A 25666-nucleotide genomic window follows, 5' to 3' on the forward strand; every position below is an offset into this window, starting at 1 on the left:
CTTTATTCATCACTTAGGTAAGATTTATTTTATTGCATTCCTATCTATGATTTTAGTGTTAATATATCAATAGATGACTTTATGGGCATATATGATTAAATAGATATATTGATGTAGTCTATGTTGGGGGTCTCAATTTTGCTAAATTTTAGAGTGTATTTTGCATCCCATTTGGGTGGTTCATATTTTGAGATTGATATGTGATGGGTTAAGTTTAATGGTGGTGTATTTATGGGATACACGTTTAACTACAAGCAATTACAAATTATTACGTGTATATAAACAACAATAGAATAATATGGATTGAGAATTTCCGAAACCGTGATGGCTTTGTTTTGATGCTAAATTGGGGGAGTTCTTAATAGGCAATTGGGTTAATTTATTTTATTGTTGTTACAAGAAGAGATGAATGGATGCACATAATAATTGTTTATGCGGTGTAATATTTTATTAGGTTTGTGAGATTGAGGTGGATATTGGTAAATTGAGATTAGCTTGGAAAATATTATTTTAGCTGTTTGAAGGTAAGTAACCCTCTATCACTGTTGGTTCATTTTCATTCGTATCAAATCGTTTAAAATCATAAATATTTATTTATAACCTTTATGTTCTCTTAAAATAAAATATGGGTCAAGTATAAAACAACATCGAATATTATTACGAAAATTATTCGAATATTTGGTGAAACTATTCTGAAAATTGTACCAAATGTTTATTCCGAAAATATCGAATATTTTTATTTAAAAGTTGTGTATTGTTTGAATTCTGAGCATCACTCTAGTCTGACTATGATTTGGACCCTAGCCAATGGGGGTTATTTATTGGCACAGAAACTAGTTTCTTTTGGGGCTTTACCACCGGCCTACGTGTGGTTCTGGGCCTTGTCACGGGCTAAGTGACCGTAGTCACCAAGACTTGGGTTTTGTGAATTGCATCATTGAACCATTTGAATATCGAACCATCAATTTTGAACAACGAAATTTCATTGAATTACCTCATTGTCTTTTCAATTAAAATGTATTGCTACACTGTTTATTTTCAGCTACGAAACATCTTACAAAATAATTGTTCATTTATTGAATGGTAGCAATAAATATATTTATTGGTTATCGACTATTTTTTTTGTATACTTGATCCAGCTAACAGTGATGGTTGGTTATTTACTGGGCTGTCTAGCTTACCCTTATTTTATTTTTCAGATTCTGAGGAATAGAGCTGCGCGGGGTTTTTACTTGTGGGAGTGCCAAGAGTAGGACTATGATTTAAGTACTTGGATTATTATTATTATTTCTTTTATTAGTGGACTTGGTGGGCAATTTCATATGATAAGAATTATCTATTTGTATGGTTTTTAGCATTATGATATTTAAGGATTTAATTTGAGTATTTTACATTGTTGGTTATGTGTTGGACTCTTAGCCTTGCATGCTCACTTAAATGAGTGTGCGGCGTTGTCACGGAGCTTGGGGCGTGACAACGTTCAAACAGTATTTGTCAAACCGCCAAACGGTATTGACGCATACTAGGAGTGGATTTTTCCTTCATTATATAATTGGTCCAGATGGCTCACACAACCGGGCTATCAAGACCGACCTACCACTTGGGGAGAAACACAACAATAACTGGGACGACTGAACTATACTAAATCGGTCCATCTGAACTAACCGGTCATGAGACGCGCAGTTTGGTATCTCGGTCTCGCCCCGCTACCTTACAAAACATCCCGGCCCAACACATCACTGTGGATCTAACCAAATATCAGGCCGAATCGTAGCTCGGTAGAGCACCTGCATGCCTCCGCATTCTGGTTGACGATCTGCTTGGCCCAACATGGTGGACCGGGGAGCCGCGTTGGTTCAGCTCGGTCTGTCACAGGGCCTGGGCCTCGCAAGACCCAACACTATACCCGCACTATCATAGCTCGGCCCTACTGTTCGGCACAAGTCCCCCTCTCAAAAAATAATATAATTTTATATTTTTTAAATTATAGTTAAAAAAATTATAATCAAATATCACATGATATATAATTAAAGATCTCATGAGTTACAATTAAAATATTATCATAATTAATTTTTTTTTTAACTATAACCAAAGAAGAAAATAATTTAATTAAGAGTATATATGGTACACCCTTTCAAGGGGCATGTCCAGTAGGATTTCCCTAAAAAAAAATTAGAATCTTAATCCTCTAGATTGATTTTTGGTAGGGTGAATTTAGAATGATTTTTTGTATGATTAAAATTTAATTTTACAAAAATTGAAAGTATAATAATATGTTGATGGTACAATCCTATTGATAATTACTTTAAAAAAGAAATTCAACAATACAAAAAATCACTCTAAAACTACTATACAAAAAATTACTCTAGAGGATGTGGACTCAGATAAGTAAGGTCTTTTGGACCCACTTTAAGGAGCAATAATTTAGTAGTCTCCATACAATTTATTACTTGACACTCAAATTATTCTTTAAAAACTCAACTAAAAGTATTAGATGAAATACTATAGAACACACATCTCTAGAATTTGTACTATATGTAAGTTATGTCATTTATAAGTTTGATCATCGTAAATGGTATAACTTAATACTATGTGAGTCATAACTTTAAAAAATTGAGTTATAACTAAATATCATATCAGGTATTACAAAACAACTCTTAAATCATAACCAAAATTTTGTCATAGCCAATATCATAATGTGTCATGACTAATAATACAGTAAGTTATAACCATCAATTCAAAAGTCGTAACTAAAGATGCATATAGTAGACACACTAACATAGAAATTCCCAAGTATTAAATCTCATTGTTTTAACCAATAAATATAAGTCGGGGCGTTACATGACTTTGCGCCAAAAGCAAAAAACAATTTCTCCACTTCAACACCACAAACTTGAGATATATGCAACTACTCATTAGCCTTATATATCGAGTAATGTAAAATATCAAAATTATATCGAGTAATGTAAAATATCAAAATCCGAACCTAGGACATTTGGGATAGAATCTGAACAACTTATCATTTGAGTTAACTCTCATTGATGCAAATTAAATTAGTTCATTTAGAATTAATCAAATGAAAAAACTAGTATGTTTGGGATGACTTTTTGATTTTTTACGAAAAGATGTGCAAAAAGTAGAGAGAAAAGAAAATCTTTGACTTTTTGATATGGGTTGTTGGCTTTTTGGTTTTTTTAATGACTTTTTGGCTAAAAAAATCACTTGCCAAACGAGGCCTAAGCAAAGGAATTAGAACTCTTCTAAACATACCTCTTATTTTTTGTACCTATTTTATGAGTCACAAAGCTTGTATTCCATGTAGAGAGGGTTTTTATGAAAAGGAGGTGCATACTGTAGAGTTTTTTTTCTTAATTTATGGAGGTGCATATCGTAGAGGTGAATTCCAGGTTACTTCCAACTTGCATCTAATGTGGCATGCTTGAACTCTAATAATTCATTTTGTTAATGCTTTTGATAATCAAAGATTAATCAATCTTAAATTTAAACAACCAACCGATCAAAACTCATTTATGCCAGCCCTACATAAAAGTGAGTGGTTAAAGGATATACAATCATTTACTGCTCTATTATACGATATTTGTTAGTTAAAAAACAATTTAAAAAATATTTTGAAAGTGGCTTCAAAAGAATTCCAGATATCAAACAGTAGATTAATGCAAGTGGCCTAAAACTACATGACTTTCCATTGCAAATAGCTCTATAGTTCGTACTAATGTTGTGTTTGGAACTAAGATTTGCGAAGATTTACTAATGCTATGTTTGGTTGGGGGATTTGAGGAGGAATTTGGAAAGAAAAATAGAAAAAGTAGGTGAAATGAGAATAAAATATGCCTAAATTTCACATAGTTTCACACACATTTTTCCTTTCCCTTTCCAAATCCCTCCCCAAATCCTCCAACCAAACACAACATGAGGGAAACAAAATTGCAAAAATTTAACTTCTATTTTATTTATTTTTCCTTTGCTTCTTTGATTCCGTAAATGTCACACCCCAAATCCGGGCATGACCGGCCGTGGCCCACAGGGACTTAGCCCAAGGCACACGTAAGCCTAAACACGAATCCAATCACATTGAACAACTGAACAATAGTCTAATAATAACTAACCAAAACTCAATCCAGACATGTCACAATTATAAACGGCAAAATCAACCGTAATAAAAAACCATCCAAACTTATGGGATATAAACAACCCACCTATCAAAAATAATCCTAAATGAACTTCGATAAGAATAAATATAAATATGCACAAACTTGACATAACACTCTAAACTAAAGGAATGCCCTAGAGGTCCATGCAATTGAGTCCCCGCTACGCCATGAGTCCACTCTAAGTCCTTCTAACACCTGGAAATGGTAACAACTAAGTCAGCTGATAGCTCAGTGAGTAGCAACATGGATAGTAAATACAGTTTTGAAAACAGGGTTCAATTCCAAAATAAGATATATATCACAGAAACTAGATTGGCATACAGTTTAGTAAATACAATCTGTTTCAAAAAGAAGGTTCCACAATTCAACACTTAAAATACTCATGTCTCGCAAGAACATGATAAACGACATTTTTCACTTAAAACAGATTATAACATGAACACCAATAATTTTTTGGGTACCAATAAAAACAAATAATCTGCCACACATTTCTCAGGCTATAAGCCCCGTTGGATCCAAAACCGAACTAAGAGTCATCCTCAGGGTGGCACCTGGGCCTTTTCTCAAAGACGATCCGATTGAAGGTCACCTAGTTATTTTTAAAGGTCTTTTCCTTACAATCGTTGAGCACTAGAGTCATCACGGCCCAACCCGGATCTGTTCCCTAGTGGCCAGAGTCACCACACACAGTGGAATAATTTCCCTGGACTAAATACACACATGGTCCCAATAATCAATACACATCAGTTTTCGCAAAACATGGTGGTTCATCATTATAAACATGAGACCAAAACAAATAGTTTACAGTATGCCAAGTTCACACATGTTTCAGAAATAATTTGAATCAATTGATAATATAATAATTTATCAAAACAGTTTAGTCTTGAAACAACAATTTAATTTTCCAACAGTTCAGGGTAGGGGAACATTTATAAAAATACGTAGCATGAAACTACTCACCTGGAACGAAATAATGTAATCCTCGAATAGAGTATGAAAGTCCAACTAGTGCCCTGAACCAATATGAAAACTACACGTCACTGCTAATTTAAAAATACTAAAAAATACGAACTGAGTAACCCCAAACTAAAACGCACTAACACGGCTCAACCCAACTCACCGTTACTCTTAAATATTACCTAAGTTCATGTTCTTCAAGGTCTAAAATCACCCAAGACATAGGTTCCGATCGAAACTTAACTAAAAATAACTTTAAGATAAAACAGTGTTTTAAACTAGTTTTCCCAATCTATTCGCTAACTTTGAAAATTTCAAAACCCACTCCACGCTATTCGAAAAATTCTAATAACCTCCAGATATGATCTAATATATCCTAAGTTTCAAACCCAATTGGTTTCACTTGATTTGCTTATCAAAATAATTTTCTACAATTAATTATATCCAAACAGGTTGTTTTCTGCAGCACTTTAAAGAAATTGACGGTTCTCTTAATATACATGAGCAATCAATGCAAGGCTAAAAACATACGAAACTAGTCTCGTAACCGGTTCTAATGACACTAATTTGATAATTTTTGGATTTATACCCAAAGAGAACAACAATCCCGAATTTACTGTTTCGGACTGGTTTCCTGGACAGATTTGAATACCTCAATTTATATGGATTTCGACTCCCAAAAATTATGAAAAAATTCAGATATGCAATTAAATGTGTAATTGATCTACTGTAAAAATTTCAGATTAAAATTCATCCGTTTGATATGGTTTCTTGATTTTTAAAGTTTGCGATTCTGTGCAGAATTTTTTTGGACTGAAAATTACACCCAATCTTTACACATAAATTTAGCTCCTCAAGTTTCTTAATAGGATATCTGTATACACAATACATAAACCTACAACCTCTCCATAAATGAATAAAATAATTATAGAATAAGGATAGAACAAAGAAAGAAGAGAAGAAAACCTAAGAGGGCTAACCTTTGATGATCACACACAACACAACACACCCAAAAGTTCTTTGATTGCAACATCTTCTTCTTTTTTTCCTTCTCTCAAACCTTCTCCCGTGGCTGCTGTGTTGTTGCCCTATGTGGTGAACAAATAATAGAGTAGGGTTTGTGTTTATTTTATTTTATACTAGTAGTGGGCACACATAGGTCAAATAAATAAATAAATATACAAAATATATGTATAAGTTATATGTAACTCAAATGGTAGGAGTCTTATATATTAACATTGTGGTCTAGAGTTCAAGTCACACCCTCCTCTCTCTCTATATATTTTTTATAATAAATCTTGCCTCTAAATTAAATGCTTTCACCACAAATTTATTTTAAGTTTAAAATTAATTAAAACATCCTCCAATAATATTTAATTTGCACCTTAGAATTCACCACAAAAATATTTGAGATTGTAATATTATTATTTAATTATTTACTTAATTTTTATATTCGGGTTCTCACATTCTCCCCTCGTAAAAAAAAGTTTCGTCCTCGAAACTAACCTGAGTAAATCATGAGAATAGATGTGGGTACTTCTTGCGCATCTCATCCTCGCGTTCCCAAGTTGCCTCTTCAACTAGATGATTACGCCACAGTACCTTAACTAATTTAATGGCGTTTGTACGCAACATTTTCTCTTCTGAATACAAAATCTGAACAGGCATCTCCTCATACGAAAAATCCTCTCTAATCTGAAGCGGCTCATAATCTATCACATACGACGGACTGTGCACATATTTCCTCAACATAGACGCGTAAAACACATTATGCACTCCTGCCAACCTAGGGGGTAAAACAACACGGTACACAACCTCACTAACCTTTTCTAATACCTCAAATGGTCCAACATATCTAGAACTCAACTTTCATTCCTTTCCAAACCTGATGACTCCTTTCCATGGTGATACTTTCAAGAATACCATATCCCCCACATGAAACTCTAAATCTCTCCTATGATGATCAGCATAACTTTTTTGTTTACTTTGAGCAGTCAATAATCTCTCTCTAATGATTATAATTTTCTGTGTAGCATCCCCCACCAAATCAAGTCCCAACATTTGCCTCTTACCAACCTCATACCAGCACAAGGAGACCTACACTTCCTCACATACAAAGCCTCATAAGGAGTTACTCCCAAACTAGAATGATAACTATTATTATACACATACTCCATGAGCGGCAAATAATCATCCCAATTACCTCTCCACTCCAAAGCATAAGCCCTCAACATATCCTCAAGGATTTGAATAGTCCTCTCCGATACCCCATCTATCTAAGGGTGATAAGCTGAACTAAAATTTAACCAAGTACCAATAGCTGACTGTAACGCACCCCAAAACTTAGACACAAAACGAGGGTCCCGATCTGACACTATTGACACAGGTGCACCATGCAATCTAACAATCTCCTTCACATACAACTGTGCAAATTGAGCTAGAGAATAGGTCATCCATACTGCAATAAAATGTGCTGACTTGGTTAATCTATCAACAACTACCCAAACTGCATCGTGATTACTACTAGTACGAGGTAAACCACACACAAAGTCCATGGTATCATGATCCCACTTCCACTCTGGTATAGGCAAGGGTTGTGGTTTCCCCGCAGGTTTCTAATATTCTACTTTAACTTGTTGACACACCAAACACTGAGCCATAAATTCTACAATATCTCCCTTTATACCATTCCACCAAAAATGTTCATAAAGATCCCGATACATCTTAGTACTTCCAAGATGAATGCTGTAACTATAACTAGAACTATGTGCCTCTACCATAATCTCCTTCCTCAAATCACCACCAGCAGGAACACAAATTCAGCCACGGAATCTAAGCAGCCCATCATCACTAACCACAAAGTCTATATGCTTACCCTCTGCCATCTCTCCTTTAATACGCTCACACTGGGGGTCAATCTCCGGTGCTATACGAATCCGTTCTCTCAAGGTCAGCTGAACTTTCAATTGACTACAATAAGCCCTATCACCAGGCGTAACAACCTCAAGCCTCAAACATCTCATGTCTTTCACCAAACAACTCTCAATAGACAAAGCAGCTACATCTTCGACTACTACTTTCCTACTCAAGGCATCTACCACCACATTTGCCTTTCCCGGATGATACAAAATATTCACATCGTAATCTTTTAACAACTCATGCCATATATATATATATATATATATATTTTTTTTTTGCCTCAAATTTAATTCCTTCTGTGTGAAAATATACTTCAAACTCTTATGATCAATGTAAATCTCACATGACTCTCTGTAAATAATGTCGCCAAATCTTAAGAGCGAAAATCACTGCTACTAACTCCAAGTCGTGCGTAGGATAATTTCTCTCATGTACTTTCCACTATCATGACGCATAAGCAATCACCTTCCCATGTTGCATGAGCACACATCCTAAACCCTATCGTGAATCACTATAAATCACAAAACTACCACCACCTGTAAGTAAGACAAGGATTGGAGCTGATATCAACCTTTGTTTAAACTCTTGGAAGCTACACTCACAATTATCATTCCACTCAAACTTACCTCTTTCCTAGTGAGATTTATAAATGGCAAAGCCATACGGGAGAATCCCTCCACAAACTGTCTATAATATCCAGCAAGCCCTAGAAAGCTACGTACCTCTGTCACAGAAGTAGGTCGTGGCCAATCAATAATTGCTTCCACTTTCATGCTATCTACAAATACCCCATCTTCACTCACTACATGACCCAAAAAGGATACACTACTCAACTAGAATTAACACTTCTTAAATTTTGCACACAATCTCTTCTCCCTAAGGATCTGTAGTACTACCCTCAAATGCTGCTCATGCTCCTCCTTACTCGATTAAATTAGGATGTCATCAATAAACACTACCACAAATTTATGTAGTTGGGGTTTAAATACTATGTTCATTAAATCCATGAATGCGGCTGTTGCATTTGTGAGACCAAAAGGCATCGCCAAAAACTCATAATGCCCATAACGGGTTCTAAAAGCAGTCTTAGGAAAATCCTCATCCCTTACTTTCAACTAGTGATAGCCTAACCTCAAGTCAATCTTAGAGAATACTTGAACTCCCTACAATTGGTCAAATAGGTCATCAATACGTGACAAAGGATACATATTCTTCACTTTGACTTTGTTTGGTTCTCTATAATCAATACACAACCTCATAGACCCATCATTCTTCTTCACAAACAACACAGGTGCTCCCCAAGGTAAAACACTAGCCTTAATTAAACATTTGTCTAACAACTCCTATAACTGAGTTTGTAACTCCCTCAACTCCAATGGTGCCATTCTATAGGGTGCTTTAAAGATAGGTGTTGTATTAGGGGTCAAGTCAACGGAAAATTCGACCTCACGGTCTGGAGGAAGACCAGGTAGATCCTTTAGAAAAACATCAACACATCACTTACTACAGGAAACTCCTCTAACTTCTACTCTGGTTGTTCGATACTCACCACACAAGCTAAATAATCATGACACCCTTTACTTAACATTCGATTAACCTAAAGGAAAGAAGTAAAACAAATAGAAGACCATTTCCTATCCCCCTGAAAGAAAAACTCAAGTTGTCCCAACATAGCAAAAACTAACCCCATTCTAAAACAATCAATAGAAGCATGATGCTTCGTCAACAAATCTATCTCCAAAATCACATCAAAATCATTCATCTCTAAAGAAATCAAATCCGCTGGAAAAATCCTACCATCCATCTTTATCTCACAAGATCTACAAACATCTCCCAATACTACTATTTCTCCTAATACTACTGTTCCACCTAATGGAGTAGTTAAGGTAATACAAACATCAAAGGCTCACCAGGAATAGACAATCCAAATAGATATCTAGATACTAACTCTTAATCTCCAAAATTAAATCAAGAAAGATTCAACACAAGATTAAACAAAACTAACTTAACCAAACACTATTAAGGACTATAGGGACTCGGACCTCGTCTAAATGATGAAATGTAAGGTATGTAACTTGATAAATCTATAGCTCTGATACCACAATTGTCACACCCCAAATCCGGGCATGACCGGCCGTGGCCCACAGGGACTTAGCCCAAGGCACACGTAAGCCTAAACACGAATCCAATCACATTGAACAACTGAACAATAGTCTAATAATAACTAACCAAAACTCAATCCAGACATGTCACAATTATAAACGGCAAAATCAACCGTAATAAAAAACCATCCAAACTTATGGGATATAAACAACCCACCTATCAAAAATAATCCTAAATGAACTTCGATAAGAATAAATATAAATATGGACAAACTTGACATAACACTCTAAACTAAAGGAATGCCCTAGAGGTCCATGCAATTGAGTCCCCGCTACGCCATGAGTCCACTCTAAGTCCTTCTAACACCTGGAAATGGTAACAACTAAGTCAGCTGATAGCTCAGTGAGTAGCAACATGGATAGTAAATACAGTTTTGAAAACAGGGTTCAATTCCAAAATAAGATATATATCACAGAAACTAGATTGGCATACAGTTTAGTAAATACAATCTGTTTCAAAAAGAAGGTTCCACAATTCAACACTTAAAATACTCATGTCTCGCAAGAACATGATAAACGACATTTTTCACTTAAAACAGATTATAACATGAACACCAATAATTTTTTGGGTACCAATAAAAACAAATAATCTGCCACACATTTCTCAGGCTATAAGCCCCGTTGGATCCAAAACCGAACTAAGAGTCATCCTCAGGGTGGCACCTGGGCCTTTTCTCAAAGACGATCCGATTGAAGGTCACCTAGTTATTTTTAAAGGTCTTTTCCTTACAATCGTTGAGCACTAGAGTCATCACGGCCCAACCCGGATCTGTTCCCTAGTGGCCAGAGTCACCACACACAGTGGAATAATTTCCCTGGACTAAATACACACATGGTCCCAATAATCAATACACATCAGTTTTCGCAAAACATGGTGGTTCATCATTATAAACATGAGACCAAAACAAATAGTTTACAGTATGCCAAGTTCACACATGTTTCAGAAATAATTTGAATCAATTGATAATATAATAATTTATCAAAACAGTTTAGTCTTGAAACAACAATTTAATTTTCCAACAGTTCAGGGTAGGGGAACATTTATAAAAATACGTAGCATGAAACTACTCACCTGGAACGAAATAATGTAATCCTCGAATAGAGTATGAAAGTCCAACTAGTGCCCTGAACCAATATGAAAACTACACGTCACTGCTAATTTAAAAATACTAAAAAATACGAACTGAGTAACCCCAAACTAAAACGCACTAACACGGCTCAACCCAACTCACCGTTACTCTTAAATATTACCTAAGTTCATGTTCTTCAAGGTCTAAAATCACCCAAGACATAGGTTCCGATCGAAACTTAACTAAAAATAACTTTAAGATAAAACAGTGTTTTAAACTAGTTTTCCCAATCTATTCGCTAACTTTGAAAATTTCAAAACCCACTCCACGCTATTCGAAAAATTCTAATAACCTCCAGATATGATCTAATATATCCTAAGTTTCAAACCCAATTGGTTTCACTTGATTTGCTTATCAAAATAATTTTCTACAATTAATTATATCCAAACAGGTTGTTTTCTGCAGCACTTTAAAGAAATTGACGGTTCTCTTAATATACATGAGCAATCAATGCAAGGCTAAAAACATACGAAACTAGTCTCGTAACCGGTTCTAATGACACTAATTTGATAATTTTTGGATTTATACCCAAAGAGAACAACAATCCCGAATTTACTGTTTCGGACTGGTTTCCTGGACAGATTTGAATACCTCAATTTATATGGATTTCGACTCCCAAAAATTATGAAAAAATTCAGATATGCAATTCAATGTGTAATTGATCTACTGTAAAAATTTCAGATTAAAATTCATCCGTTTGATATGGTTTCTTGATTTTTAAAGTTTGCGATTCTGTGCAGAATTTTTTTGGACTGAAAATTACACCCAATCTTTACACATAAATTTAGCTCCTCAAGTTTCTTAATAGGATATCTGTATACACAATACATAAACCTACAACCTCTCCATAAATGAATAAAATAATTATAGAATAAGGATAGAACAAAGAAAGAAGAGAAGAAAACCTAAGAGGGCTAACCTTTGATGATCACACACAACACAACACACCCAAAAGTTCTTTGATTGCAACATCTTCTTCTTTTTTTCCTTCTCTCAAACCTTCTCCCGTGGCTGCTGTGTTGTTGCCCTATGTGGTGAACAAATAATAGAGTAGGGTTTGTGTTTATTTTATTTTATACTAGTAGTGGGCACACATAGGTCAAATAAATAAATAAATATACAAAATATATGTATAAGTTATATGTAACTCAAATGGTAGGAGTCTTATATATTAACATTGTGGTCTAGAGTTCAAGTCACACCCTCCTCTCTCTCTATATATTTTTTATAATAAATCTTGCCTCTAAATTAAATGCTTTCACCACAAATTTATTTTAAGTTTAAAATTAATTAAAACATCCTCCAATAATATTTAATTTGCACCTTAGAATTCACCACAAAAATATTTGAGATTGTAATATTATTATTTAATTATTTACTTAATTTTTATATTCGGGTTCTCATAGTAAATCCTTACACCCGACACAACCTTAAAGTTGCCCCACATAAGTGCATCACTTAACACTGGATAACTATGGTGCAGCAAGAGTTCATGAGCAGAGACAAGTAGCAACAAAACAATAGATTCAGTAGACAAAAAGAAGGAAACAAGTAAACAAGAAAAATTTGGCATAATTAAAAAAACTGCCATACACTGTACATTATGTATGTATATTAACACCTTATCAACTTGAATATTCAAATGCAATCTTTCACTGTGTAACTTCATTTCATGACAACCTTTTGACATGAGACATTTTTATCTACAAGGAGTACATTATGTATACCCTTTATGCAATATTCTCAACCGAATCCAAACCCTTCATTGGCTTCATGAATAGCAAGCAGCAGTCTCTCCTCTAGATGTTGTTTAGAAGGATACTCGCGGTAGATCCAACTGGTTGAAACTGCATATATATCATAAATAAGAAGAAATTCAGTAAATTTCCACGGTCGCTTATGAACTGAAGATTATCAACCAAAGTACAGTACTAATAAAAAAGTAACTACGAAGAAAAATTATGATTGGAATATGATACCAAGTATGAGCTGAAGGCAAGTGATCAGGGCTGCCATAGGCCTTGTGAATCTGGAACTTCTGTGAGCCTGAGATCCCTTGCAATGAGCTGAATCCTTCTAAAGGTACCTGCATGAATACAACATTGCTTAAACAATGAATCCTTTAACAGTTCAGTCTGAACTGTTCAAAGCCTCTAGTCCCAATCTCTTATGAATATGTTTCATCATAAAATGGCACAAATTAATACATCATGAGAAATAATTTGAAGGTTGAAATGAGCTTTTAATGAGCAACTGTTAAACACAAAGTAGTAAACGTTGGATTTTATGGAGACAAATAGGCGGGTTGACCCATCTTTTTATGGGTCAACTGGTCATTCCTTGGGTTGACCGAAACATCGGGGCTAAAGTTCCTTGACTGTCAATCAAGACACGGGTACACACCAATACAAATATATAAAAAAAATGCTTTTCTGTATACACAATCTATTTGGGCAGTTATCCTTGAAGTTATTATTTTCTTGTGAAATTTTAAAAGTTGGTGGACATTACTTTAGCTTTTATATACATCACATACACACCCCGGCCCAACCAAAGAGAAAAGAAAAAAAGTGTGCATTTGCAAAAGTAGGCTAACAAAATAAGGTGTATGAAAAATATAACCAATAGAGGCTTTCATGAAACATTAAAAGCTTTGGAAAATCAGTGTCAAAGAGGTTTTACATTTTCTTACAACCCAAAACATAAATAAATATAAGGCTGTTTACTAACGTCATTAAAAAGATGCCAGGCTGGGGCTTCCTGCATTAGCGACATAAGAAGAGAAGAATTTTTAAATTGATAGATGTATGGAGTTCTAATTTTTTTTCAGTAGGTAAATGGTGGATACATGGAAATTGAAGCTGATATAAATACAATTTGCAGACTACTCACTAAAACACACCATGGCATAGCCAGCAAAAACTGCAACCATGTTCACCCTACATTCATGGTTTTTATTCTGAACTATTGTGGTCTACTACTTATGAAAGAAATTGACACTACAAAAAAGGAGGGAGAAGTTGCTCTCTAGCTTTATAACATCATTTAAGGATAAAGTTGTCCTCTCATAATGTTCTTAGAATTGTGAACAGCTTCGCAGAACTGTTTTTTGACCAATAAGACAGCTTACATACAAGCCATGGCAATTTGAATTCCAATTTCAAACATGTTGATATAAGTCTCTACTATGACTCATACAATTCTGGGTTGTTTCCCTACTATGTATTTTCAGATTTAGTTACAGTTCAGTTCATATACTTAATGGACTTAGTTAAAATTTACTTATAAAAGAAAAAAAAAAATTTACTTCAAAGTATCACGCACAACTGAGGGATACAAAAAAACACTACAGAAACATACCTTTGAGGTGCCAGTCACAAACTGCAGAAGACGAGCCTTATCTTCCTTGCTGAAACTTTGAACCACTTCCCAAAACCATTGGATGACAGGAGATGCAGCACTATACCCAGAGTACTCTGTATTCACCCTCATGTCGTCCACTGAAAAGCAATGATATTATTAGAAAAAAGTATCCCTTGACTTCCCTGGGATTGAGAAATGAAAAGTAAAAATAATCAATTTAACAAAAGAAAACTCACAGTCTATATCTGGAAGCCCACTAATTAATAGTTCCAGTTCCTTATCATTAAAAATAGATATCAAATCACTAGGTATTAGTTCACTAAATCCTTCCAAAAATGCAGTTATTTGAGGATGAATAGCAGTAGTCAAACGATAGATCTTTCCCGTAACTAAGTTTTATTTAATTCAATCCATATCATCACCTAAACGAGCACTATAGTGTTTTAAGCGTTAATAATACTCAAACCAACCTTTGTTAAAGTACTTCATGAAGACCAAGCACGGGCATGGGTTTTTGGCAAAGTTTTTAGATGTAATAATACAAACCTGGGTTCATACTTCAACCCAGATTTGACAAATGAAAGGACAAAATGCAATTGACCAACAATGGATAAGAGAAAAGCATCGAGGTATTACCATCAAAAGATTGAGGCCGAGAATACATTACATTACTCTGGCAAGCATACAGCCTATAAGATGGCTCAGAAGCACTCAAATGATTGACAATGACAGGCCTCCTTATATCAAGCATCAACATGTCAATCAAGATTTTCACCAGAGCAGTTATGGTTTCATTATGCACACATAGATTCAAGAGAAGCCTCTGCAGCTGGCCTTTATAAAGTGGCTGCATAGATAATGTCAATCAATATAAAGATCACAAACGATATATGTGAGGAAGAATATATCATACCAAATGAATACCTGAACAACACGAAACAGCCGAACCATGGCTCTCAGAGCTTCTGTGTCAACTAGAGGAGCTCCTTCAGCTTCAACTGGCTTACTTCCCATAGACCTACGAGCAATGATTCCACCAGCTCTATCCAGACTAGATCCAATACCTTCACCTCGTCGAGAAGATTCACCCCTACGGTTTCTAGGGTACATTCCAAAGAGTGTTCAATTATAACAATTTGCAAATCTTTCACGCAACATAGACGCCTCCGCAACAAGAGCTGGTGTGAGATTGGCAAGGATATCATGAGAGGATGTCAAGAGAACCTACAAAAAGGCAAATATCAAGTAAAAAGCCAGATATTAAGAAAGATGAGAATAACTCTTCAATAGTCAACAAACCTCTTCCCGTAATTCTGAAGGAAAAGTCGCAATTATTGAGACAGTGTCCATTTCTACAGGTTGACCTTCCAGTTCCTGTGATTGATGTAATCTTTGTGCTTCTTGTTGCGCAAGGACTTCTTCACGAATGTCAGGCGGAAGGGCTGCAAGAAATTCTGGATCTATCTCCCCAGAATTTTGAGGTTCAGCATTTGAAGGCTGCGCCACTTGACCCTGTTGAGCAGAAAGAACTTCAGCATGCAGCTCCTCAGGGAGTGCATCAAGGAACGTAGGGTCAATTGAAGCAGAATCAGCATCACCATTCACCTGCTGCTCCTCTAATTGACCACCCTGATCGGGTTCTTGGCTAGGATCTTCTGAAACTTCTGTTACGCTATGAAGTGATGCATCTCTCCCACTTACTGGAGTAGAATTCGCAAAAGACACATTTGTTCTCCTGGTTCGAGTATCAGCAGAACCTTGCCTTTCTCCACCATCATCGTGGCCATCAGCACTTCCAATTTCAACATCCAGACTCCGAAGGCTCTCCCCGAATGTTGCTCCACTTCCATTACTTTCTTGGCTCACTGCCTCAACATCATGCACAACAGCATCATTGTGTTCAAACTGCATTTCAACAGATTGAGAGAGTGTACTTGCTAAATCTGTTCCCTGCAGAGATTCATTTATTGTAGGCCTTGTGTCAGCATTGCCCGAACTATCCATTACTATAGAAGAAGGCAGAGGCACATAATTGTTTTCACTGTTGCCATTATTCTCGGCAGGATTTTCAGAGGTTATCCCTGCAGATTCTTGTAATGGACTCACCTCACCTTTACTTTGAGTTTCCAAGGGTATCGTATTCTGATCAGACGGTTTCTCGGGGACTGGCCGTCTCAAATGGGAAACAAGCAGATCTTCAAGCCCTTGGGGAACTGCAGATGCATTTGATCCACCAGTTTGCTGGGTATCATCTGTCCACAGGTTGAAACGGTGTCCCTGACGACCATTCCTCAGTGACCGGAAAATAACATCCAGACGTGATGAGTTGTTCTCTGAGTTCCTATCAGAATGGCCGACATCACGCTCTGAAGAAAACAAAATACAAAATGTAGAGCAAAAGGTTTGGATGTTAGAATCTGCACAACAAGGTCTTTCAGGATCATAAGAACAGATTATATACAACCAAAAAAACACTGAGTCAAATCAGAAGTTACAGAATGAAAACTTCAAATACATAAAAAAAAAAAATAAGGGAATTTACCAACCACCGGGTAGAGTTACCTGATTGCCTGAGAGGAGCTGTCTGTAGTGATGAAGAAGGCTCCACCAAGAGTGGATGCTGCGACGGAGCGGTATTGTCACCAGTTCTCCCCAATAGATTGTAAATGGATGTAGTACGCCCTTGGCGTCTAGAGCCAAAAACTTCAACGGGCATCACGTGGAGAGTATCATTGGCAAAACTATGATCTCTACCAAAAACCTCAATATGATCTAAAACATTTATCCCATTGATTCCCTCCTCCAGCCTAAGTATAACTCCTTCCTCTTCATCATCATCATCATCTTCATCCTCTGCCTCCATCACCTCCTCATCAAATTCATCCTCATCAAGCTCATGGTCATCTTGATCTGTGTCAGGATGTGGCAGGTGATGCACTTCATCTTCTTCAAGATCATTATGTTCCTCATCATCCTCTTCATCTCCATCATCCCCTGACATCTCATCATCATCGTCATCATCGTCAAGATTCTCTTGGTCACGTGACTGGATTTCAAATCTAACCCCACAGTATCAAGGCTATTTTCAACACCCCTGGTGTCCTCGGGAGTTTCATGCATGTAGTCATCTTCATTTGCAGGATCAAAGCCTCCATCAAGATCTTGGTCATGTTCCACATCATCAGTAACAGCCTCAGATCCACCGTAGTTCTGGACAGTGTCAAAAGACTCAATGTGGTCAGCTGCTGCAGAACTCTGATTCTGTTGAGAAGTTTCCATAGACTCGGATATATTGCCACCATTATCTGTTCCACCAAGTTGACTCTGATCAGGAGGTTTTGTTGCATTTTCAGCCTTGCCAGTTTTACAATCAGCTGCATGGATGTTTGGTTACTATCTCAAGAACTTTGACAAGTCCTGTAACAACTTTCGGAGATTCAGGATGATCCAGGTCTAACACTTGGAGAGTACGAGTTAATGACCTCACCAGACCAACATCTATACAAGTAGCAGAAGCTTCAGCCGAAATGTATGAACCTGTGGGTGTACGAGCAGCAACTACATCGTTGATCAGATCAATTAAAGCTGGGATATCACTTCCTGGAGGCCTAAAACCGGTACAAGAATCAACAAACTCATTAAAGACATTATTGACCTCCATAAAAATTCTCTTCCTTGCTTCTGTGGAGCGGACACAAGACGCCACCAAAAACTGGCTGCCCCTGCTTGCTAGTTTGTGCTTCCAGTCAATATCTGTTTTCTTTTCCTTCTTCAAACTTCTGGAATAGGGAAGAAACTTGTGAAGAATATGATGGAATATTCCACCAGTGCAGTGACCAGTAAGAGCATGTTGAGGAGGGCCCCTGAAACTACTAACTTCAGCATCTCGATGAAGCAGAACATGAATAGATGAAGAATACATCAAGAGAACCTCTGTCAAATGCTTCAGAATGAACACAATCTTTGCCAATGATGAAGAAACTTCCTGGTTATTGGGGTTGACCTCATCTTCCTCAGATAAAGAAACAACAGCCTTCCCTTTCCCCTTGTTCCCAGTCATATCAATGTCCATGTCCGTTAATGAGGTATCCTTCATCGACGAGTGATCTTTCAAAGGAGGCACGAATGTTATAACTGAATCCAATAGAAGCTCAATCACATTTACAGAACTCTGAGGGGGTTTTCGATGAACTTTCACATTCTTCAAATTTGTATCAGGAAGTTTGCCTTGCCCATTTCCAGGACCTGATGAGTTGATATTACCCAAAGCAGCCTTCCCAGTAGTCTGTGTTAGAATTTACCATCACCTACCACCAATTTACCATCACCTACCACCACCTACTCCTCACCTACTACACTCACCCTCTCCTATATAATGAGCCACTCACCATTTGTAACATATATCAATCAATATCAATCAATAATAAGATCATCAGATACATTTATTCTCTCTGTATTTTTTCTCTTTATACATTGATTTTTAACATGGTATCAGAGCAAGGTTAACAACTTAGTACTTCCGCTTCACCGGCGGGCGGCAGCCTCGCCTTGGCCGCCCGCTGGACCTCTACACATACCTTCTTTATACCTTCGTTGGCATCATCCCTTCCGACCCTCTGCATCTTCTTCTTACATTCCTCTTGCTTGTCTCCCTTGGAGTCTCCGACTTCCTCTGTTTCTCAACCGCTCAGGAACTTCTTCCAGTCACTGTGATTAGTTCATCAAGTTGTGCTCAAGTACTTTTTTACAGAGCTATCATAAGCCTTGGTGGCCCTTCCGTGGGTTCTGGTGAGAGAAGTGCTAGAAGGGCATTTGAGTTTGGGAGGACCCATGTGGTCAGGCCCAAAGGCAGACACCAGGCCACTATAGTCTGTTTGCACGGCCTCGGCGATAATGGTGCCAGCTGGTCCCAACTCCTGGAGACGCTCCCTCTTCCAAATATTAAATGGATTTGCCCAACTGCTCCTTCTCAACCAATATCTTTGTTTGGTGGTTTTCCTTCTACTGCTTGGTTTGACGTACACGACCTTTCGGAAAATGCTCACGATGATTTAGAGGGTTTGGATGCAACAGCAGCACATGTTGCAAGTCTGTTATCCACAGAGCCCACTGACATTAAGCTTGCAGTTGGAGGTTTTAGTATGGGTGCAGCAACAGCCCTCTATTCTGCAACTTGCTTTGCTCTTGGGAAGTATGAGAATGGCAGCCCATACCCAGCCAATTTAAGTGCCGCTGTTGGACTAAGTGGCTGGCTTCCATGTGCAAAGAACTTGAGTAGTGGGATAGAAGGGAAAGATAAAGCTCTTCCAGTAACCCAGTTCCCTCGTTCACTACACCCACATTCTTGTTTTTTTTAATCAACCCACTATCTCTCTCCCTTTGCACAGTGATTGATTTTTTATTTTTCTCTTCTTTTTTTTTAAAACAAACATCATCATCTCCTAGCCTGGCAGCCGTATCATCCATCCTCTTTTTTATTTTTTTAACCCACTCCTGCACCCACTCAATCTCCCTCTCTCTCCTCTTTTCTCCCTTTACTTTTTTCCCACTCATACTTTTTTGGTTCCATCTTTCCACCCACGCATGTTTCCCACTATATGCTTTCTCCATTCATATTTTCTTTTTATTATTCTTATTATTAAAAAAAAAAACAAAACAAAACAAAAAAAAAACAAAAAAAAACAAAAAAACAAAAAAACAAAAAAAAAAAAAAAGGAAGAAGACGAACTGCAAACTCATTTTATTCATATCGGGCCTCACCCCGATCACCATTTTACACCAAAAAAAAAAAAAACCCACAAACAAACCAACCACACCCACAGTGGGATTTTTCTTTTCCCTTCTCTATTCTACTGCAGGTCTCTTCTTCTTACTTTTATCTTGGGTGTCCCGTGCCAGTCCGTTCTCCGTGTTTCCTAGACTACCAAGCAAGTTGCCTCCCCCCTGCTCCTCCACTGCAGCATATGGTGGCGGACCTCCAAATCGCCACATCACGGTGGCCTTCCGCTTTAGCTCCTTATTTTCTGCTTTTAGCACACTTATCTCTGCTCGCGCATCCTTATACATGCGTTGGAGCAGAGCCAGCTGGGCGGTTAACTGCTGCACCTCATTTGTCCTACTCTGCAGCCGGTTCGACAAGTTTGTGACCGCCGTCATGCTTTCCACACATACCTTCAAAGTATACTGATTGGCTTCCACATCTGACTGCACTGCCATTCTTTGCTCTACAGACCGCATCGGAAAGTTCAACGGAGCAAACTCCGGGGCACTTGGTTGAGTTTCCAGTGCCACCGCACCAGTTCTCTCTCTTGTTGACTCGTTGAGGTCGGGAAAGAGGGTGAGCAGCCCGCGGGAAGACGATGCAGCCATTTTCTCGGCAACAGAGTGTTACACAGTATCTCTCTCAGCAATCTCTCTCAGAACACAGAGTGTTACCGAATCTCTCTCCGAAATCTCTCTCAGAATATCTCTCGCAGGTTTTTTGCCTCAGCCTCAGCCTCAGCCTCCGTCTTATAGCCGAGGCAACCACGCGTATCGCGCGCCCCTGCGCCAGACGACAAACGGGCGCGCCAGCCAAGGCACTCACGTGCCTCGCCATCATGTCCGGCACCCCTTTTGATGAATTGGGCACGCCTTTTGATGGCACGCCTTTTGAAAAATTGGGCACACCTTTTGAGGGTGCAACTTTTTCATCGGTCCGACATGACCCTATAAACTGTCCCGACATTTGATTCCGGTTAGTTTTTTTTAAGGGTCCGACAAGACTCTGTAAACTGTCCCGACATTAATTCCGGTTAGCTCCTTCATGGGTCCGACAAGACTCTGTAAACTGTCCCGACATCGATTCCGGTTAGTTTCTACAAGGGTCCGACAAGACTCTGTAAACTGTCCCGACATAGATTCCGGTTAGTTTCTACAAGGGTCCGACAAGACTCTGTAAACTGTCCCGACATTGATTCCGGTTAGTTTCTACAAGGGTCCGACAAGACTCTGTAAACTGTCCCGACATTGATTCCGGTTAGTTTCTACAAGGGTCCAGCAAGACTCCGTAACCTGTCACAACCACTGTCACCACATTGTCTGCTACAACGGTCCGACATGACCCCATAAACTGTCTTCTACAACGGTCCGACATGACCCCATAAACTGTCTTCTACATCGGTCTGACACCGCCATCCAGTGTCCTCTACACCGTTATGACACCACCATACAGTGTCCTCTACAACGTTATGACACCCCCATACAGTGTCCTCTACAACGTTATGCCACCACCATTCAGTGTCTTCACCAATGGTCTGACACGACCATACAGTGTCTCCTATCCTTTTTTCTTTTTATGTATTTTCTTGTTTTGTTCCTCTCTTCAAACTCAAGTTGGTTAGTTTCTATCCTCCTTGAGTTTGCGGGGGGCTGTTAGAATTTACCATCACCTACCACCAATTTACCATCACCTACCACCACCTACTCCTCACCTACTCCTCACCTACTACACTCACCCTCTCCTATATAATGAGCCACTCAACATTTGTAACATATATCAATCAATATCAATCAATAATAAGATCATCAGATACATTTATTCTCTCTGTATTTTTTCTCTTTATACATTGATTTTTAACATTTCCCCACTGCTTTCTCCTTCTCTTTTTCTTTCTCTTTGCATTTATCCTTGTCACGATCCTTCAGTAGGACAATGTACGGCGTTTCACCTACCGTTTCAACTTGGCATACAGACTGAGCAGCCTGCATAAATATCACTGGATCCCGTGAGATGACAGAAGTCAAATTTGAAAGAAAATTACGGGGGATAAGTCTTCCATTGGATTGTCGGTTAGCAGCGCCACAACACTGTGCCGTATCTCATATTCCATTGCTTGCTGGAGAGTCTGAGGATCTTCTAGGATATGACGGATTATAGTAGCAGCAATACTGTCAAACCCAACAAACAGGCTACTTGTCGGCAAGGAAAGCAGCAAAGGCAAACCCCCAGCATCAAGAAAACTAACAGCTGCAGAATGAGTTCTGGTGAGAGTAGAACATAGCTGCAAAACAGCATGCATTGTTTCAGAAGGGAGCTTGTTCCTGATACAACCACAGGCAATCTCAATCAGTCTCTTCTGTTCCTGTATACTTATATTCTTTGAAGATAATCCCAATGATGACTGCAACTTGTTCTTCTTATCTTCATCAATTACTATAGATGTCTGATGGCCACCAACATCATCCTTCTTCAGCAGCTCTGCAATATCAGCATTCAACCTTTGATCCACTTGTGACAGCCTATCAATAGCCAGAAAAGCTGCTGTTACCCACTTTGGAATTTGGGAATTCTCCATGTCACATGAACTAGAAACCCAATGTGACAGTAGATCTGTGGCAACCTTCACCACACCAGCCTTCGAGGCAACTTCTCGTGCCACTGCATCTTCATGAAAAATTAAAGCTAGAACATGAAAAAGGGCATGTAGCATGTTACCATTTCCACTGTCGGAATTACAAAGCTTCACCTGCTCTATAATATACATGATAACATTTGACCGGTATTGACCATCATTTTGAGAGCATAACATAACCAAAAGGTCCCGAAGTGGAAAAGCAATAGATTCTTTCATTTGTAAAAGCTTCGTACATATTGATAACAAGTCTTCCACAGGAGGGGGTTGAATTATCTGTTCTTCAATATGTTGACTATTTTCAATAGCAACATCTTCCTTTGCGTCTGATGCAGAGTTCCCCAAAGACATAGCTAGTGCACAGATTAGTGTAAAATTCTAGTATGCACTTTTCAAGTGATAATAAATACAAGAATGATGTGATTTCATGATTGAGTTCTTTTTGAATTGTCTTGTGGTGAACATCTCAGAACTTTCTTTATGGAATGTCTTTACAACTCTAGAGTGGTTTCTTGACTACCTATATTACATGGGTTTGGGTGCAGTTACATGCCTAAGACCAGGATCTGTTGAATCCTCGCTTAGGATTCATGGAATGGTAAGGACTGATATAATTTGAGTAATGGCATTACTTATACTTATGGCTCTCTGAATTTACTATTTTACTACTGCCAAAAATAACTCTAGGTTGCTAATAAAGAATGATGACTGCACCAATGGTGGACGCTGGGGATGATTTTGGTGAAGGGAGGCCATTGAGGACATGGCTCAAGATTGTCATGAAAGTTAGAGTCTATGGTTCAAGCAATAGATAGAGTGTAATTCTGAAAAAGGAGATCTTTGGCTGGTCCCATCCCAAGTTATTGGGATGAGGCTTGTTGAGGATCAAGAAAAATAAGAATCTAAACATGAAAACTGGATCAAGGATCTTATACGAACCTGATACTCACACAACATGGGTGCATTTGGGACATGCAACAATCCTGGTAACAGTGGCAACTACTGCACAGGGATTGGAGAGAGGAGAGTACGATTTTTTTTGTTTTTTTTTTGGCCTCTTACTGAGTATAGACCTCTCTCACATAGAGTTGGCAAAGTTCCACACTTATCTGCTTTGACGAAATTGTTTAACCCTGTTGATCAGCATCCAATCTATAAACTATCATTCTCGGACTACCTTTTTCATTGTGGCATGACAAACCTTCATATCAATGCTTTGCATTGCTTTTGCTACCTATTTTGAAATAAATATTGAGAGAGAGAGTGATTGAAAGAGCTAATACACTCTGTGATTCAATTGTGTATTAAACATGAAGAGAAGGCTCCATTATATAGGAGAGCTAATACAACATCATTATGATACTACATTATGAAAGCAAACATATAAAAATACAAAGTAGCCGAAAGTTGAAGGCACTAGCCGAAAGTTGAAGGCACTACCTAAAGCACTACAATAAATCATCTGATGGAGAAGCACTACCTATTAAATATATATTAATGATATAAGCATGCAGTTGGTTTTATTACATTAACAAATAGCTTGCTTGATTTCCAATACTCCCCCTCAAGCTACGTTGTAGATATTAATCATTCCCAATTTTTCCGTCAGATCTTCGAAGTGAACGCGAGCAAGAGCTTTTGTGAGAATGTCAGCCTTTTGATAGTTTGTTGGAGTGTAGCTGACTTGAAAAACGCCTTCTTCAATCTTTTCCTTGATAAAGTGTCGATCTATCTCCACGTGTTTCGTTCGATCATGATGAACCGGATTCTTAGCTATACTGATGGCGGCTTGGTTGTCGCAGTATAAAACCATGGGATGCTCAGATGGAACCCGTAATTCTTCTAACATCCTGTTCAACCAGATTCCCTCACAGATACCTAGTGCCATAGCACGAAATTCTGCCTCAGCACTACTACGGGCTACCACTGACTGTTTCTTGCTTCGCCATGTAACCGCGTTCCCCCAAACAAACGAACAATAGCCAGAAGTTGATCTTCGATCAGTCAATGAACCGGCCCAATCTGCATCTGAAAAAATCTCAATTTTTCTATTTGTTGTTCTTTGGAAGAAGAGACCCTTTCCCGGTGTCCTTTTTAGGTACCTCAATATTCTGATCACAGCAGTCATGTGTTTTTCGGTTGGATTATTCATGAATTGACTGACCACACTAACAGAGAAGCCGATGTCTGGCCTTGTATGAGAAAGATAAATGAGTTTTCCCACAAGACGTTGATATCTCCCTTTATCACTTGGTGCACTACCGTCACTTTCTTCCAGTTTGATAGTTGTGTCCATAGGTGTGTCTGCCGGCTTGCATCCTAGCATCCCTGTTTCATTCAGTAAGTCTAGAACGTATTTACGTTGTGAGACTGCTATACCTTTCTTTGACCTAGCAATCTCCATTCCAAGAAAGTACTTAAGGTTTCCAAGATCTTTAATCTCAAATTCCTTTGTGAGGAATTTTTTAAGTAAGCCAATTTCCTCTTCATGATCACCTGTTAGAATTATGTCATCCACATAAACAATGATAATTGCCAATTTCCCTCCTAGGGAGTGCTTCACAAATAAT

General features: G+C 38.0%; 2 long non-coding RNA genes and 1 pseudogene across 3 annotated transcripts; all 3 read right to left on the reverse strand.

Moving 5' to 3' along the window:
• Window positions 1-4092: 4092 nt before the first annotated feature.
• LOC145795156 (uncharacterized) lies at window positions 4093-6353 on the reverse strand. The gene is made up of 3 exons (XR_014335485.1): window positions 6110-6353; window positions 5133-5185; window positions 4093-4367 (listed from the first exon to the last, which is right to left on the reverse strand). It is a non-coding gene; the product is annotated as an uncharacterized LOC145795156 (long non-coding RNA).
• Window positions 6354-10269: 3916 nt separating this feature from the next.
• On the reverse strand, window positions 10270-12504 carry LOC145795157 (uncharacterized). Its single transcript, XR_014335486.1, has 3 exons — window positions 12260-12504; window positions 11283-11335; window positions 10270-10517 (listed from the first exon to the last, which is right to left on the reverse strand). It is a non-coding gene; the product is annotated as an uncharacterized LOC145795157 (long non-coding RNA).
• A 388-nt stretch (window positions 12505-12892) lies between these two features.
• On the reverse strand, window positions 12893-24318 carry LOC114273320 (E3 ubiquitin-protein ligase UPL2-like; annotated as a pseudogene). The gene is made up of 10 exons (XR_014334871.1): window positions 24298-24318; window positions 22333-23474; window positions 17266-18988; window positions 16003-17069; window positions 15628-15927; window positions 15340-15550; window positions 14940-15092; window positions 14701-14840; window positions 13320-13426; window positions 12893-13187 (listed from the first exon to the last, which is right to left on the reverse strand). The product of XR_014334871.1 is annotated as an E3 ubiquitin-protein ligase UPL2-like (transcript).
• Between the last annotated feature and the right edge of the window lie 1348 nt (window positions 24319-25666).

This window comes from Camellia sinensis, chromosome 7, assembly GCF_055761805.1.
Source record: "Camellia sinensis isolate YWXY chromosome 7, ASM5576180v1, whole genome shotgun sequence".
In the NCBI taxonomy this organism is placed as follows: Eukaryota; Viridiplantae; Streptophyta; class Magnoliopsida; order Ericales; family Theaceae; genus Camellia; species Camellia sinensis.